The sequence below is a fragment of the Bison bison genome, unplaced genomic scaffold (assembly GCF_000754665.1).
Source record: "Bison bison bison isolate TAMUID 2011002044 unplaced genomic scaffold, Bison_UMD1.0 scf7180017864183, whole genome shotgun sequence".
In the NCBI taxonomy this organism is placed as follows: Eukaryota; Metazoa; Chordata; class Mammalia; order Artiodactyla; family Bovidae; genus Bison; species Bison bison.
Window position 1 is genome coordinate 2526935 of NW_011494755.1, and position 17688 is coordinate 2544622.

Sequence of the window (17688 nt, forward strand, 5' to 3'; positions counted from 1 at the left end):
CTGCTTTTCAATATGCTATCTAGGTTGGTCATAACTTTCCTTCCAAGAAGTAAGCGTCTTTTAATTTCATGGCTGCAGTCACCATCTGCAGTGATTTTGGAGCCCAAAAAAATAAAGTCTGCTGCTGTTTCCACTGTTTGCCCATCTATTTCCCATGAAGTGATGGGACCAGATGCCATGATCTTTGTTTTCTGAATGTTGAGCTTTAAGCCAACTTTTTCACTCTCCACTTTGACTTTTATCAAGAGGTTTTTGAGTTCCTCTTCACTTTCTGCCGTAAGAGTGGTGTCATCTGCATATCTAAGGTTATTGATATTTCTCCCGGCAATCTTGATTCCAGCTTGTGCTTCTTCCAGCCCAGTGTTTCTCATGATGTACTCTGCATATAAGTTACATAAGCAGGATGACAATATACAGCCTTGACGCACTCCTTTTCCTGTTTGGAACCAGTCTGTTGTTCCATGTCCAGTTCTAACTGTTGCTTCCTGGCCTTTAATAAAAATATCTACATTGGTTCATAAATTTTAATAAGTGTATTTTGGGAATGTAAGGCTGAGAGGGTGTTTAAGAACTCCCTGTATACTCTCTTCCTAATTTTTCTGTGAATTTAAAACTGTTCCAAAAAATAAAGTCTATTTTAAAAAAAATGCAGATGCTGGATGAAGTCACTGGGGGTGGGGCCCAGGAAGCTGCGGATTTCCACGTCTAGAGGCTTCCCAGGTGGCGCTAGTAGTAAAGAAAAAGTGAAAGAGAAAGTCACTCAGTCATGTCCCACTCTTTGCGACCCTGTGGACTATAGTCCATGGAATTCTCCAGGCCAGAATATTGGAGTGGGTAGCTTTTCCCTTCTCCAGGAGATCTCTCCCAAACCAGGTCTCCCGCATTACCAGCTAAGCCACAAGGGAAACCCAAGAATATTGGAGGGGGTAGTGTATTCCTTCTCCAGTGGATCTTCCCGGCCCAGGAATTGAACCAGGGTCTCCTGCATTGGCAACCCACTCCAGTATTCTCGCCTGGAAAATCCCATGGATGGAGGAGCCTGGTGGGCTAGAGTCCACAGGGTCGCAAGGAGTCAGACACGACTGAGAGACTTCACATCACTTGTCCTGCATTGCAGGAGGGTTCTTTACCAACTGAGCTTTCAGGGAAACCCTAGTAAAGAGCCTGCCCACAAATGCAGGAGAAATAGGAAACTGTCAGTTCGATTTCTGCATTGGGAGGATCACCTGGAGGAGAGCATGGCAATTCACTCTGGAATTCTTGCCTGGAGAAACCCATGGACAGAGGAGCCTGGCGGGCTGCACAGAGTCGGACACGACTGAAGCGATGTAGCACACACACTCACGTACTTACTATCAGTCAGTGTTTAAAAAATCACTGGCTCATCATACAGTTGGTTGCTTGGCTGCTCCCCACTTGGACATGATTTAATCAAAGTCGTGGAGCCTGTCTCCTAGTCTCTGAGACCCTGGGCTGATACAGAACCTGGCTCAGGAAAGTGCTCCATAGAAGTGGACTGAATAATTAGTATTAATGACCAGTTCTGCATCTGTGATGGCACCCGTGGAGAGAAACGGTTAAAACAATAACCCCCTAAGTTCAGTTTCAACTAATCTTAATGACACAGCACTTGCTTGCAGTCATTTCTCTTTTGACTCCATCAGGAGGCATTTACCCTGGGCAATGCTGCAATTGTTAATGATTCCTGGTCCCCACTGACTGGTCTTTGCAAGGCTGAAGTTGCTGTTTCCAGTCTTGGGGCATGTTCTCTGCTCCCATGGGTGCTGGGGGAATGAGAAGGCGTACAGGAAGGGGTGAGGGCCAGTCATCTGCAGATGTCCAGGTGCATGATGAGGGAGGTGCTAATTGAGCAGAGCTGGGAATCAGCCAGGCCACCACCAGGGGCACCTGCTTGCTCATTCATAGACTCTTGTGGGGCACTGGCTTCCTGCTGACTGGCTGGAAGCTTGGGCCAGAGAAGCTCAGCAGCCTGGGGAACCTCTGCTTTAAACTCCAGAAGTGCTGGAATCTCCTCCCTCCTCTCGTGGCTTCCCTGTGGCCTGGTCTCATTTCCTGTCATTTTCTTCCCAGGTTGGCTGTCATTTCCTGGCTTTGATCTTTGGCTCTAGCTTCTGGTCCCAGTTTCTTTTTGACTCTGGGGCAGCAGCATCTAAGCAGACTGAGCCTTTGCTGTTACATTCTCTGGCGCTGCCCTGGGATGACCCATTGTGTTCTGTCTTTGGAGAGACCACGTGAACTGTCAAAACAAATTCAAGAGCAGCTTTCAAAAAGGGCTCCGATGCGTGAAACAGGAGCAGCAGCTGGCTCGCTCTGGGCCAGGCAGTGTGGTTTGCATGCATTCTCCCAGGTGCCCCTGAACACCAGCCCCGTGAAGAAATATAAACAGGCCCATTTCTCAGGAGCAGAAACTGAGGGCCAGAAAAGTTCAGTCCCTTGCCTCTAATAAGTGGTGGAGATGGGCTTTGAATGCAGGTAGTCTCATGCTAGTGTATAAAGTAGGTTGATCTGTAACAGAAATGTATGCATTAACAGAGACTAAGTAATGGTGACTTAAAATAGGTTTTAAGTGACTTAAGGAAAAATGGTGACTTAAAATAGGTTTATTTCTTTCCTAAAATTCCAAGCTAGGTCAAAGGGATGGAGAGGTGGGTGAGTGTAGCAGACGCATATGTATGATGAGATAGCCAAGGCTTCTCAAGACTTATCACATCTGTCCACCCAGATTACTGACATTCTAACACCTGTACCTGCCTGGGGCTCTCCCTGACCCCAGAGCACTCTGCCTGGAGTCAAGAGTGCCCCCTTCTCTAGTATCCCTCAGTGAGTTTCCGCAGCTGTTGGTACATAACTACCCCAGCTCCCTCGCTCCTTGACCAGGACATCTGAGTCACATTCTTCTCTCTCCCAGTATTCCCCATTGTGACTGAGGTCCAGCTGCCCATATGCAGTCAGTAGGTAATGTACACCTCATTGATTTCTCTCCCTTCTCTGTTTCACTTCCCCACCCCCTAGTGGTGATTCCTGGAATCGCCTCTGAAATCAGCGCAGTGGAATCTTTCAGTTCAGTTCAGTCCAGTTGCTCAGTCGTGTCCGACTCTTTGCGACAGGGCAGCCCAAACAAGTCCAGCCGTGGTGTACTCTGCAGAGCCTCAGGGACCCAAGTTCCTTCTATCTTGTTGCTGCATCACCCCTCCCACCCCACCAGGGTGTTATCTTCATCTACATGATCAAAGCTGGTGTATTACCAATACATCCATTTTCTCATTCCTGAGAACAAATAGAAAGTGAAGAGCAAGAAGCTTCTTTTTAAAAAATGTTTTATCGTGACAAAAGTCACATAGAACATAATATTTTAACCATATTTAACTGTACATTTCAGGGGCACTAAGTACATTCACACTGTTGTTCAACTGTCACGACCATCCATCTCTCAAATCTTCACTTTCCTAAGCTGAAACTCTGTTAGAAGGGATGGGGGAATGGATTGAGAGGTTAGGATTGATACATACACAGTACTGTGTATAAGGTAGATGACCAGTGAGAACCTACTGTATAGCACAGGGGGGAAAAAGGTGCAGTCTGTTTGCGGGACATGCATTGTTAACTTTAAAAATGCATTCCAATATACAGTAGGTGCAGACAAGCACTGTTTGATTTCACTTATATGTGCTCCCTAGAATGGTCAAATTCATAGAATCAGGGAGTACATTGGTAGATGCTAGAGGCCAAGGGTGGGGAGGTGAGGGGGTGGGAAGGGGAGTGAGGACTAAATATTAGTACAGAAGAAGGTTCTTTTGAGTGACATGACCCAGGAGTAGTGCACATCACTTTCCCTTATATCCCATGGGTCACAGTCTCGTCACATAGTCATAGCTGTCTGCAAGGGAGTCCTTGTGCTCAGCGAAAACTCCAGAGTTCCATCTCTAAAAGGAAAGAGTGGAGGATGGATTAGCATGAGGTGGGCTTCCCTGGCTCAGTGGTAAAAAATCTGCTTGGCAATGCAGGAGACATGGGTTCCATTCTTGGGTCAGGAAGATCCCCTTTAGAAGGGCAGGGCAACCCACTCCAGTATTTTTGCCTGGGAAATCCCATGGAGAGAGGAGCCTGGCAAGCTGCAGTGGGGTCGGAAAAGAGTCAGCATGACTGATCATCTAAACAACAATAACAGAGACACTACACTATACTGTTTCTAAGCAATCGAGGGGGAGGGAGTGGGGGTGTGGGTGGATTGTGGTGAGGTTAAAGAGGCAACCTGGGTGAGAATATGCAGGAAGCTGTTAGGCAGGTTAACGAATTATGGCTCTCTGCTGGGCAACCCACTCCAGTATTCTTGCCTGGAGAATCCCCGTGGACAGAGGAGTCTGGTGGGCTGCAGTCCATGGGGTCGCAGAGAGTCAGACACAACTGAGCAACTAAGTACAAATGAAGAAACACTTCTGTTAAATAAGGGCTTCCCTGGTAGCTCAGCTGGTAAAGAATCTGCCTTCTATGCGAGAGACCTGGGTTCTATTACTGGGTTCGAAGATCTCCTGGAGAAGAGAACAGCTACCCACTCCAGTATTCTGGCCTGGAGAATTCCATGGCCAGAGGAGCCTTGCAGGCTACAGTATTCTGGCCTGGAGAATTTCACGGACAGAGAAGCCTGGCAGGCTACAGTCCATGGGGTTGCAAAGAGTCAGACATGACTGAGTGACTTTCACTTGGGGGTGATGGTGGGGGATGGTCACTGTTTTCAACAGACCTGTGACCTGATGGAGTTAAATTTTTAAAAAGAGTGCTCTGTTAACGGATTGGGAGATTGGAATTGACATGTATATACTACTGTGTATAAGATAGATAACTAAGGAGAACTGTCTGTATAGCATAGAGATCTCTACTGAATGCTCTGTGGTCACCTAAATGGGAAGGAAATCCAAAAAAGAGGGGACTATATGTATTATGCTGCTGCTGCTGCTAAGTCGCCTCAGTCGTGTCAGATTCTGTGCAACCCCATAGATGGCAGCCCACCAGGCTCCCCCGTCCCTGGGATTTTCCAGGCAAGAGTACTGGAGTGGGTTGCCATTGCCTTCTCCGGACTATATGTATACTGATTCACTTTGCTGTACAGCAGAAACTAGCACAACATTGTAAAGCAACTGTGCACAGGGAAAAGTCCTCTGTTGACAGCGAGCAGTTGAGTTGACCAGGGAGGACTGGAGTCGGGTCAGCAGGTGGCTGACTTGTGCGAGGATCCAGCAGAGAGCCTAATCGGGGGCACTGACAGTGGGGACAGAGATGAATTCAGGGTATGTTTAATCAGTATTGAGATGAGAGTTCAGGAAAGCATTTGAGTTTCAAAGCTAGACTCCTGGGTTTTGTATTCAGAGATCTGGGACACTGGGGAGCAGTTTCAGCTCAGCCTAGAGGCAGTTTCTTACACGAGAGAAAGTTGCTTTTCTGTGGTTCCAGGCATGCCAACTGAGTGGCCTGAGACAGCCAAGTCACACAATTTCTTTGCTTGCGAGACAGGGATTCTTAGCTTTTGTGGGGTAATTGCTACAGTGAATAAAGAGGGGATGATCCTTTGCATGCAAAATCAATTCAGTCATGTCCGACTCTGCGACCCTTTGGACTCTAGCTGGCCAGGCTCCTCTGCCTCTGGGATTTCCCAGGCAGGAATACTGGAGTGGGTTGTCATTTCCTTCTCCCTTCCTGACCCAGGGATCGAACGCGCGTCTCTTAAGTCTCCTGCATTAGCAGGCAGGTTCTTTACCACTAGCACTACCTAGGAAGCCCATGATCAACTTTGAGGGTGAGTTAAGTGGAAAAATTTTATAATGAGGAAGACTCAAGAAAGTATTGAGAAGGCTGAGATCTGAGAGGGAGCATATCACATAGGGACATTTGAAAGCGGCAGCTTTCAGAGAGGCTCTTGGCGTATTTGTTGGTATGTTCTTGTTGTTCAGTCACTCAGTTGTGTCCGACTCTTTGCGGCCCCAGGGACTGCAGCATGCCAGGCTTCCCTGTCCTCCACCATCTCCTGGAGTTTGCTCAAACTCTTGTCCATTGACTCAATGATGGCATCCAACCATCTCGTCCTCTGTTGTTCCCATTTCCTCTTGCCCTCAATCTTTCCCAGCATCAGGGTCTTTTCTAATAAGTTGGCTCTTCGCATCAGGTGGCCAAAGTAATGGAGCTTTGGCTTCAGCTTCAGTCCTTCCAATAAATATTCAGGGTTGATTTCCTTTACAACTGACTAGTTTGACTCTTTGGTGTCCAAGGGACTCTCAAGAGTCTTCTTCAACACCACACTTAGAAAGTATCAGTTCTTCAGTGCTCAGCCTTCTTTTGGTCCAACTCTCACATCCATACATGACTACTGGAGAAACTATAGCTTTGACTAGACAGACCTTTGTTGGCAAAGTCATGACTCTGCTTTTCAATATGCTGTCTAGGTTGGACACAGCTTTTCTTACACTGGGTGGAAAAACAGACTTCAGTGTCTAGCACCTAAGAGCACCAAACCTGAGCTCTCCCAAACCAAACCTCTCCCACCTGAGCTGTGTGACCTCAGGCAAGTTACTCAACCTCTCTGAACCTCAGGTGCCACCTTGGGAAAGCAGAAACAAACATGACTTTGTCACAAGACTATTGTGAATATTACATGATGGTGTGTGATGTGCCCAGCACAGAGCCTGGCACACGAAAGGTGCTTAACAAAGGTGAATTTCCCCATCTGTCTAAGAAGAACCGAAAGATCTATTTGATTCTGTTGGTTTAGTTAAAAAAAAAAAAAAATGGGGCCGGGGGTGGGGGTGTGAATTCAGACAGGAAAAATCACCCCCTCTGATATTTGGAATTCAGTCAAGGGAACCTGGTTGTCTGACTCGAATTTTCTTTTTCCACCAGTTGTGTTGGCATGGTCTCAGCATAGCGTTTGTCAGAGCCACTTGCTAAAATACCAAAAGAAGAGACTCTGTGGAAATACAAGGCAGGATTGATATGGTGACTTTGGAAACATAAAATAGGGTGACATGAAATCGATTAAATCATGTTTCCCCTCCCACCTCAGGGTAATGACTCCAGGATTGAGGGGAACGGCTCCAACAGAAGGGAGAGGGAGCCATAGTTGCGGTCCATATGCCCGCTTCATTTTGCAGTCACGCCTAGTGGCCCATCTGTTCGTGGCTGCCTGGTCTAGCCAGGGGGCTTATAAAACGGTATCCACATCTATGGATGCCTTCACTCAGCAGCTGGGAGGATGAGGGGGACCCTCATCCAACACTAGGCGCTTTCTGTGGCACCTTCATGCCTCCCTCCACTCCTGTTTTCTCCTGTTTGCCTTTCAATGTCACTTAAATATAGTTCTCAGTTATTGTTATTTGTAGCAGAATGTAAAAAGGAAAGGATGTTAAAATTGATGGAATTCCTGTTCTGTGCTGGGTACTCGCTGGACACTGTGTCTAATATGTCGTTGTCTAATCATTCCCATCAGGTAGGCATGATGAAACTTAGGCTCTGAGAAATTAAGTCACTTTTCCAAGTCCATACACTAGGAGATGGTGGCACTGGCGTCAGCCTCTAGTCCCTCTCTGCAGAGATTTTACTCTTAGACTAATGATGAATAACAATTAGAATACCCTAACGCACCCACCCACCCACATTCACACCCTATCATCACCACCACCAAGAGAGGCACACCCACCCACACAGATACACACACACCCATCACCACTACCATCATGCCAACCAACACTTTCTAGGTTTTTGTCTCTCCTAACAGATGATCTCTTACTTTCAGTTTGAACTGAATGACTTCTTTGATCCTAAAGAATGAGCTCCCTCTAGTGGCAGAGTGTGGTTTGGCACAACCTCACTTTCTTGGGGACACAGGTAAATATAGAAAGACAGACACTTTCTTTCATGTACTACAGTCTTGTCAAAAGACATATTATTGAAGACTTTCTTAATACAGTGAAAAGAAGGAATCCAGATCTGGGCAGATCCCCATTGCAAAGTTAATGCCAAGGGGAATGAGGACCTCTTTATCCCAGCGTAGCAAGAGGACAGTGGCATTAGCTACTGTGAAAACTGTTTTCACAGAGTTCTGTGATTTCCTGAGTTTTCACATAGTGTCTCAGAATCGTCACAACATCCCTGGGAGGCAGGCGTTCCTACTTTATAGTTAAGTGAGCTAGAAATCAGTGTTGTTAAGTGGCTTTTTCAAGGTTACACAGCTGGTCAGTAGAGGAGCCATAATTCTAATTTGGGGGTTCTTGTACTCTTTAAACTACACCAGGGAGGTTTTCCAGTACAGAATCAGTTCTTTATCACGGTGGGTTGTCTGTCAGGTGAGGGACAGGTAATCATGGTGATAGATATCAGGATTAAATGAGACAGGTGAAATTATAACAGATGGCTATAATTTCCTGTCACTTGTCCCACTCGCCTCTGGCCCATCCTCTCGCTGTGCCAGAAAGATTAAAATAAAAACCACAAATTCCACTGGATCCTTGCTTGAAAACCCCCACGGCTCCCATGACTCTCAGGATAGAGCCCGGACTCTTAGGCTTGGCACTCACAGCCTTTCCCAATCAGAACTCTCCTTACCTCTCCAGGCAACTTCTCTTTTTGCACCTTAACTTTCTGTCACATTAGGAAACTCACCTTTTTCATCTTTCCCGACAAATATTAGCCCCTGTTATATCCTGTGCCACCTTCTCCATCCGGAGTGATTCTACTAACTTTCCTGTTCCAGGTGAGATGTCACCGCTATCTGAAGAGTCGTGGAATCTCACGGATTACGCTCTGTGCTCCCTTCTCGGCTCTTCTCACATTTGATACGTAATGTTACTTTAAGTGCCTTTCTCCCTCTCTGTCTGTCTGTGTTTCCATCTCTCAGTTGCTGCTTAGTTCATCTCTGGGTCCTTAGCACCTGACATACTTCCTGGCACATGAGGAGTTGACGAGACGTTTGCTGAGCGTCTACAGGAAAGGTACAGAGTATTTTCTTTGGGAATTATGGACAGAATCCAAGCCCGCTTGATGTGTAAATGGTGTTTAGGGCTCCTTGACAATTTGTCATAAAAATTTGTTGTGAGCCTGCATTCAAATGCCTTTGGCCATGGTGTTAAATTCAGTGTAAAAATAAAAAGTACTTTTAGGGGAAAAAATAATGCAAATAAGACCCCTTGGTTAACTGTGGGGCTTTTTTCACCATACTTCTACAAATGCTTTTGAGCATGAGGAAGAGATGGGAGTTTGTGGCTTCTTCAGTGAGTCGGCCTTGAAAGGTCTTGGCTATTGTACAGCCCAGATGCGGTTGAGCCGGTCACCACCAGAGGGTGCTGGCAGCGAGAGTGTGCCATCCCCTTCTCCATGGGCTACTGGGGACCACTGTCCCTTCAGGAACCCATGGAGATCTGACCCAGCTGCTCCATATCCCACCTTCCCTGAGTTAAGTTTTGAATTATTTTAATGATCATCTATAAAATCTTATGATTAAACAAATTAAGCCAGAGTCTTTGACCCTCCCTAAGCCATAAAGAAAGTTGAGTGCCGAAGAATTGATGCTTTTGAACTGTGGTGTTGGAGAAGACTCTTGAGAGTCCCTTGGACAGCAAGGAGATCCAACCAGCCAATCCTAAAGGAAATCAGTTCTGAATATTCATTGGAAGGACTGATGCTGAAGTTGGAACTCCAATACATTGGCCACTTGATGCGAATAATTGACTCATTGGAAAAGATCCTGATGCTGGAAAGATTGAAGGCAGGAGGAGAAGGGGACGACAGAGGATGAGATGGTTGGATGGCATCACCGACTTGATGCATGAGTTTGAGTAAGCTCCAGAGTTGGTGATGCACAGGGAAGCCTGGCATGCTGCAGTCCATGGGGTCGCAAAGAGTTGGACAGGACTGAGCCACTGAACTGAACTGCTTCTGTGGCATCCTTGACCAACGATCTTTCAGACTCTGCTTGAAGCTAGTGGCCTTAATGCTCTGGAGACAGGCCATCAGTTGTTATTACAAACACTTTCCTTAAGTATTGATCGAAACTCGCCTCCTTTAACATCCCCCTTGCTAGTTGCTGGGTATGGGAAGAACAAAATCCTCTTTTCTTCCCTCCAAAAAAAACTTTTCCCTTGTCACCAGCTTTTGAACCCATCTTGCTCAGAGGCTTTGCTGGTGGCTGCCCATGAGCAGTCTCCTCGTGGGCTTGGAGGTCTGCCTGAGTGTGGGCTGCGCACAGCTGTCACTGCGAGTGTGAAATGCAAAAGAGCGTCTGCCGGCTGCCCGCCAGCATGGATGTGTCCTCAGCTTCCTCTGGTGGGAGACGGTCAAGGCTGGAAAAGAAGTATTTATTACACACTATGATAACAGGAATTAAAAATGCTCCCTCAATCATAAAAATCAGTGGTTTCATTTGCTGGGTTTGCTGCCAATGCCTGTCCATATGCAGAGCTCGTTTTTATAGTTACACCGATAAGGTGCATATTTCATGTGCTTTTCTCTGCCCAATGAGTCCGATTTTTCCTGTCATTTGAAAGTGGAATTATTTCAAAGGCTGTAGGACAGGTCTATGAAGGGAAGCACGTTGACTGACTCGTGTGTGGCCTGCTGTGGGACAGGCAGATGTTCCCAGGTGATCGTGGATTGAGAGCAACTGGTGCCAATCCCTCCCATGCCCACAGGCCAGCAGTGGCTGCCAGGGACCTGGCCCGGACTGAGTCATCCCAGTCTGCGAACGGTGGTCAATGGGGCTTCAAACACTCCATGGGGTCTGCAGAACTCCTGCTGCCTTCAGCCTGCTGCCCACGGAGCTTGAGGAGGGCTCTGGTTCGTTCATACCCACAAAACCCCCACCACCTGGCTCTGTCTGCCTGGGTCTCTGTCCTGATTTCCAGTCCCCTCACAGGGAGCCCAGCCCAGCCCCTGTGGTCACATGCACTGTCCCAATGCTGCTGTGCTGGACGCTGGGATGACCATTCAGATCCCTCTCAGCAATGCAGGCTGCAGTCCTCCAGCCGCCAGGAGTGTTACCCTCAGACCCCTCTCTAGCGTCACCTCCACTGTAGACAGCTGCCTCGCCGAAGTCCTGGCCCCTTCCTTGGCCGCCTCCATGATATAGCAGGGAAATAAAGGCCTTGCCGGCTCCCTGCAAGCCTGGCAGCTATGAAGGGCCTCAGAGTGGAGGCCTCGGTTGAGGCTCCATCACAGCCCAGCTTCTCCCTCTCCCCAGTTCTGCCCCCTTCCCTCCCTTTCCTTCCATGGGTGGTGATCCCCCAGATCACACCCGAGTAAACCTTCTCTATGTATTCTTCAGAGGTGAAAAATGAGGCTTAGAGAGGCCATGGCTTTTCCAAAATCAGATTTCATGATGTCTTTAATATAGAGCAGGTAAATAAGTCTATTTACCCCTCACTTTTTTGCTATTTGGGGACACTGTGTAAATTTGGAGACTTGCAGCTTCCCAGAAAAGATAAGACCAGTAGAAACAAATGCAAGAACAGGATTGGACTGTGAGGGTATGTGGTGAACGGTGCGCAGCCAGCTCCCCTTGTCCTGCACGTTCTCCTTCCTCCCCGTCTTGATGTTCTCACGCAGACTCCAGGGCAGGGAGACTCCCTGGACAGTGATCGGAGACCAGAGGGGCTCCTCAGTGAGACAGTGACAGGTGGCGGGCCAAACTCACTGTGTGCTTGGACCCTGTGGCGTGCATTTGGATTGTGGCCTTTAAAGTCCCAGTGGCTGTGGGAGTCTCTGGCCACCCAATTTTCCCCAGGTGGGTTTGAATCCATTCCTGCCTCACAGGATGCACTGATGCCCTCAACACGTGCTCTCTCCTCTCTGCCCCCAACCCATCCAGGCTGAACCAAGACGAGGGCATTCCTGGCAGGAACGGTGGGGGAGGGTGGACTTGGCGGTGCATCAGCCTCTTTGTTAGAGTAGGGATGGGGCTCCCGGCATGGGTCCCTGTGACCCCGGCTGTTGCCTGAAATGTGCCCCTTCCCCCTGCCTCCCCTTCTTGTATCAGGACACCCACTTCCGGCAGTGATTTTACTACTCCTGAGTTCCTCTAAATCTTGATGGATTCTCTATGATTGGCCTGTGTTCTAGTTTTCCTGCTGAGTTCCTGTGTGGTGGAGGGGGACTCCCTTCTTTAAGGCTGCCTTCCTGTTTCCCGACTCCAGTCCTCTTAGCCTGACCCCCAGTGCCAACGGTGGGCCCACCTTCTGGTTGGGCATTGTCCATTTTTTGTTTATGATTAATAGCCCAGGATCCAGCCTTATGCCTGGCACATAGTAAGAGCTGAATACATATTTTTTAAATAAATAAATTGTAAACATTTAAGGGAAAGAATACGGTTCCCCAGGTGTTTCAGTGGTAAAAAAAAAAAAAAAAAAAAAAATCTGCCTGTAATGCAGGAGATGCAAATTTGATCCCTGGGTCATGAAGATCCCTTGGAGAAGGAAATGGCAACCCACTCCAGTATTCTTGCCTGGGAAATCCCATGGACAGAGGAGCCTGCTGGGCTGCTGTCCATGGGGTCACAAAAGAGTTGGACACGACTTAGCAACTAAACAGCAACAACAAGGTAAAGGATGTTGCAGGAATGGATGGTGATCGGTTATTTGTTTTCAAAGCCAGCATGATATAAAATGCTTGCATTGTTTTTCACCAAAACCTAACCTGTTAGAGAAGCCTAAGACTGATCTCCCTAGATTTTAAGAGGTGCCAGAGGACTTAATTTAACATGCTGCAACTCTTCAGATTTCAGAGCAGTTACCTTGGATGCTTTTGCTGTATAATCCTAAATCCTGTTCACAATTCTGCCATTTGGATTTGGTGTGTATTCCCGTCCACTTGGGGATAAACGGCCTTTTTAATGATTCTTTGATAAAATGACTCCAGCCATCTTTGCTGTTCGAAACCCAAATGCACGCAGATATTTATTTATAAACACACCATCTCATGTGGTGTGAAGGGATTCAGATACTCTTTGGAGATACTTCCACTCTAAGAATTCACTTTTTGAAAATGAAACTTTGTGGTTGTTCCCTGTGGGAAAATTTTTTAAAAATTTTACTTATTTTTAATTGAAGGATAACTGCTTTACAGAATTGTATTGGTTTTCTACCAAACATCAACATGAATCAGCCATAGGTTTATCTAAGTCCCTGTGGGGAAATTTTGTGATTGTTCCCTGTGGGGAGACCAGCCAATTGACTGAGAAAGGGCAAGGACTTCCCTGGTGATCCAGTGGTTAAGACTCCTTGCATCCATTGCAGAGGGCCTGGGTTTGATCCCTGGTTTGGGAACTAAGATCCCATGTACCGAGCAGCATGGCCAAAAAAAAAGGAAAAAAGACACCTACATGTACTGCAGGCTCAATTAAAAAACAAAAATAAAGGGCAGTAATAGGGCTGGGCATAAGCTACATGTGAGGCCGAATTGGGGAGGTGGCCGAGGGTAGGAGATTTTCCCCTAGGCCCTCCCTTTGCTGCTGCCTGTTCTTGGGCCATCATTGCAGAATGTCCTGGGCCCAGTTCCTGGAAGTTAGCTTGTGTTCCAGAATGCCTGCCTCCACGTGCGGTGGTGGAGCCACTTCTGCATGCTCTGGATTTTCACATATTGTTCACATGGCCTCTGTCATGGACCGAATTGTGTTTCCTCTAATTCACATGTTGAAGCCCCAGCCCCCGATGTGACTGTATTTTGAGAGAGGGCCTTTAGATGCTTCCCTGGTGGCTCAGATGGTAAAGAATCTGCCTGCAATGCGGGAGACCTGGGTTCCATCCCTGGGTTGGGAAGATCTCCTGGAGAAGAGAACAGTTACCAACTCCAGTATTCTGGCCTGGAGAACTCCATGGACAGAGGACCCTGGCAGGCTACAGTCCTTGGGGTTGCAAAGAGTTGGACAGGATTGAGCGACTTTCACTTTCACTTTAGATGAGGAAGCCAGAAAGGGAGGCTGGCATCTGATGGAACTGGTGTCCTTATAGCAAGAGGAAGCATTCTTCCTGTGTGAGCACAGAGGAAAGGCCATGCAAGGACTCAATGGCGAGGGGACGTCTGCTGGCCAAGAAGAGAGTCCTCACCAGAAAGCAAGTTTGCTGGCACCGTGATTGTGGACTTCCAGCCTCTGGAACTGTGAGATATAAATGTTTTTGTGCCACTCAGTCTGAGGTACTTTGTTATGGTGGCTCAAGGAAACTGAGGCAGCCTTCTCATGGGTTTTCTTTCTTCTTTCTCCCCGGGGACATTGTCTTAGTTTCCTAGGGCTGCCGAAACAGATTACCATACCCTTGGTGGTTTAAAGCATCGGAAATTCATTCTCTTACACAGTTTCAAGAAATCAAGGTGCTGGCAGGGTCACACTCCCTTGGAAGTTGAAATCAAGTCTGAAATCAAGGTGCTGGCAGGGTCACACTCCCTTGGAAGTTGAAATCAAGTCTGAAATCAAGGTGCTGGCAGGGTCACACTCCCTTGGAAGTTGAAATCAAGTCTGAAATCAAGGTGCTGGCAGGGTCACACTCCCTTGGAAGTTGAAATCAAGTCTGAAATCAAGGTGCTGGCAGGGTCACACTCCCTTGGAAGTTGAAATCAAGTCTGAAATCAAGGTGCTGGCAGGGTCACACTCCCTTGGAAGTTGAAATCAAGTCTGAAATCAAGGTGCTGGCAGGGTCACACTCCCTTGGAAGTTGAAATCAAGTCTGAAATCAAGGTGCTGGCAGGGTCACACTCCCTTGGAAGTTGAAATCAAGTCTGAAATCAAGGTGCTGGCAGGGTCACACTCCCTTGGAAGTTGAAAGCAAGTCTGAAATCAAGGTGCTGGCAGGGTCACACTCCCTTGGAAGTTTCTGGTTTGGAATCCTCCTTGCTGCTTCCTGCTTCTGCTGGCTCTAGGGCTTCCTTCCTTGGCTCTGCCAGCAGAACTCAGATCGCTTCTCCTTCTCTCTGAATCTTCTCCTGCCACTTGTCATTGGATTTAGGGTCTGCCCAGATAATCTGGGCTTCCCTGGTGGCTCAGACGATAAAGAATCTGCCTGCAATGCAGGAGACCTGAGTTCCATCCCTGGGTCAGGAAGATCCCCTGGAGAAGGGAATGACTACCCACTCCAGTATTCTTGTTTGGAGAATTCCATGGACGGAGGAGCCTGGCAGGCTACAGTCCATGGGATCACAAAGAATTGAATATGACTAAGCAACTTTCACTTTCAGATAATCCAGGATAATCTCATTTTGAGATCCATAACTTAATTATATATCCAAAGACTCTTTTTGCAATAAAGGACATGCTCACAGGTTTTGGGGGTTAGGATTGAGATGTGTTTTTTTTTTTTTTTTTTAATTTTTATTTTATATTGAAGTATAGTTGATTAACAATATTGTGTTAGTTTCAACTGTATAAACAAAGTGGTTAAGTTATACATATACATATATCCATTCTTTTTCAGATTATTTTCTCATATAGGCTATAAAAGAATATTGGATAGAGTTCCATATAATTTACAGTAGATCCTTATTGATTATCTATTTTATGTATAGTGGTGTGTATGTTTGGAGAAGGCAATGGCACCCCACTCCAGGACTCTTGCCTGGAAAATCCCATGTACGGAGGAGACTGGTAGGCTGCGACAAGAGTTGGACACGACTTCACTTTCACTTTCACTTTTCACTTTCATGCATTGGAGAAGGAAATGGCAACCCACTCCAGTGTTCTTGCCTGGAGAATCCCAAGGACGAGGGAGCCTGGTGGGCTGCCGTCTATGGGGTCGCACAGAGTCGGACACGACTGAAGCGACTTAGCAGCAGCAGCAGCAGCAGCAGCAGTGTATATGTTAATCCTGAACTCCTAATTTATCCCCCTGCCCATCCATCCCCTTTGGTAACCAGATTCTGAAGCCTGTGAGTCTGTTTCTATTTTGTAAATAAGTCCATTTGTATCATTTTTTTGGTTTGTTTTTAGATTCCACATGTAAGTGATATCATATGATAATCTCTAGTTCCGTTTGTGTGAAATATGTGCTTCCGTATCCTGGTTGTTATAAATATTATAGTGCTGCACTGAACAGTGGGATGCATTTATCTTTTCAAATTATGATTTCCTCTGGATATATGGCCAGGAGTGGAATTGCTGGGTCATGTGGTAGTTCTATTTTTAGGTTTTAAAGGAACCTCCATACTGTGCTCCATAGTGGCTGCACCAATTTACATTTCTGCTAAGTATGAGGGTTCCCTTTTCTCTATGTCCCTCTAGCGTTTATTGTGTGTGTGTGTATGTATATATATATATATTTTCATCATGGCCATTCTGACAGGTGTGAGGTGATACCTCTCTGTAGTTTTGATTTGCATTTCACTATGGCACCCCACTCCAGTATTCTTGCCTGGGAAATCCCATGGACGGAGGAGCCTGGTAGGCTGCAGACCATGGGGTCCTGAAGAGTCGGACACGACTGAGCGACTTCACTTTCACTTTTCCCTTTCATGCATTGGAGAAGGAAATGGCAACCCACTCCAGTGTTCTTGCCTGGAGAATCCCAGGGACGGGGGAGCCTGGTGGGCCGCCGTCTATGGGGTCGCACAGAGTCGGACACGACTGAAGCGACTTAGCAGCAGCAGTAGTAATGTTTCAGTATTTAGTAATGTCGAGCATCTTTTCATGTGCTTTTTGGCTATCTGTGTGTCTTCTTTGGAGAAACGTTTATTTAGATCTACCCATTTTTTAATTGTTTTTTTTTTTTTTGATAGTGAGCTGCATGAGCTATTTGTATATTTTTGAGATTAATGCATTTGTCAGTTGTTTCATTTACAAATATTTTCTCCTCATCTGTGGGTTGAGATGTATTTTTTGGGTCACCATTCAGTCCACTATTGATGGGTTATTTTATATAAATGATGAACAAAATTTTTGTGTTTCTTGGTAGATAAGCAGGAAACCCTTTTGACAGATATGAGCTTATGAGATCCTGACAAATGCTGAGAGAGTAGCTCTTGTCAGAATCTCTATTTAAGAGGAGGAAAGGGTGTTAGAAGTGACTTGCTTATGGCTATACAGGGAACACATTATGTGGCTATATTTTAATCCAGGATTTCCTTTCTCCAGATTCCATGTTCTTCTCACTCTGCCCCTCAGTATCTCACTCTATATGGATGAAATAAAGATGATAGTGTTAAAAAGAGTAACTACGAACCTGTGTTCAGTACTCTGGGCCTGGCCCTTTGCAAAGAATTTTATTTGCATCAACCCATTTCCTCTTCACCACAACTCTAAAAGGTAGTTGGTTTTAATATGTACATTTTACATCAAAGACAGTGAAGCACAGAAATCTGAAGTTAGTTGTCCAAGCCTCCCAGCTTGGCAAACTGCAGAGCTGGGATCTGAATCCAGGTCTGTCTCAAGACTCTACCCATGGACATCACTAGGTGCCAACACTGAAATCAGACTGATTATATTCTTTGCAGCCACAGATGGAGAAGCTCTATACAGTCAGAAAAAATAAGACCAGGAGCTGACTGTGGCTCAGATCATGAACTCCTTATTGCCAAATTCAGACTTAAATTGAAGAAAGTAGGGAAAACCACTGGACCATTTAGGTATGACCTAAATCAAACCCCTTATGATTATACAGGGGAAGTGAGAAATAGATTTAAGGGACTAGATCTGATAGACAGAGTGCCTGA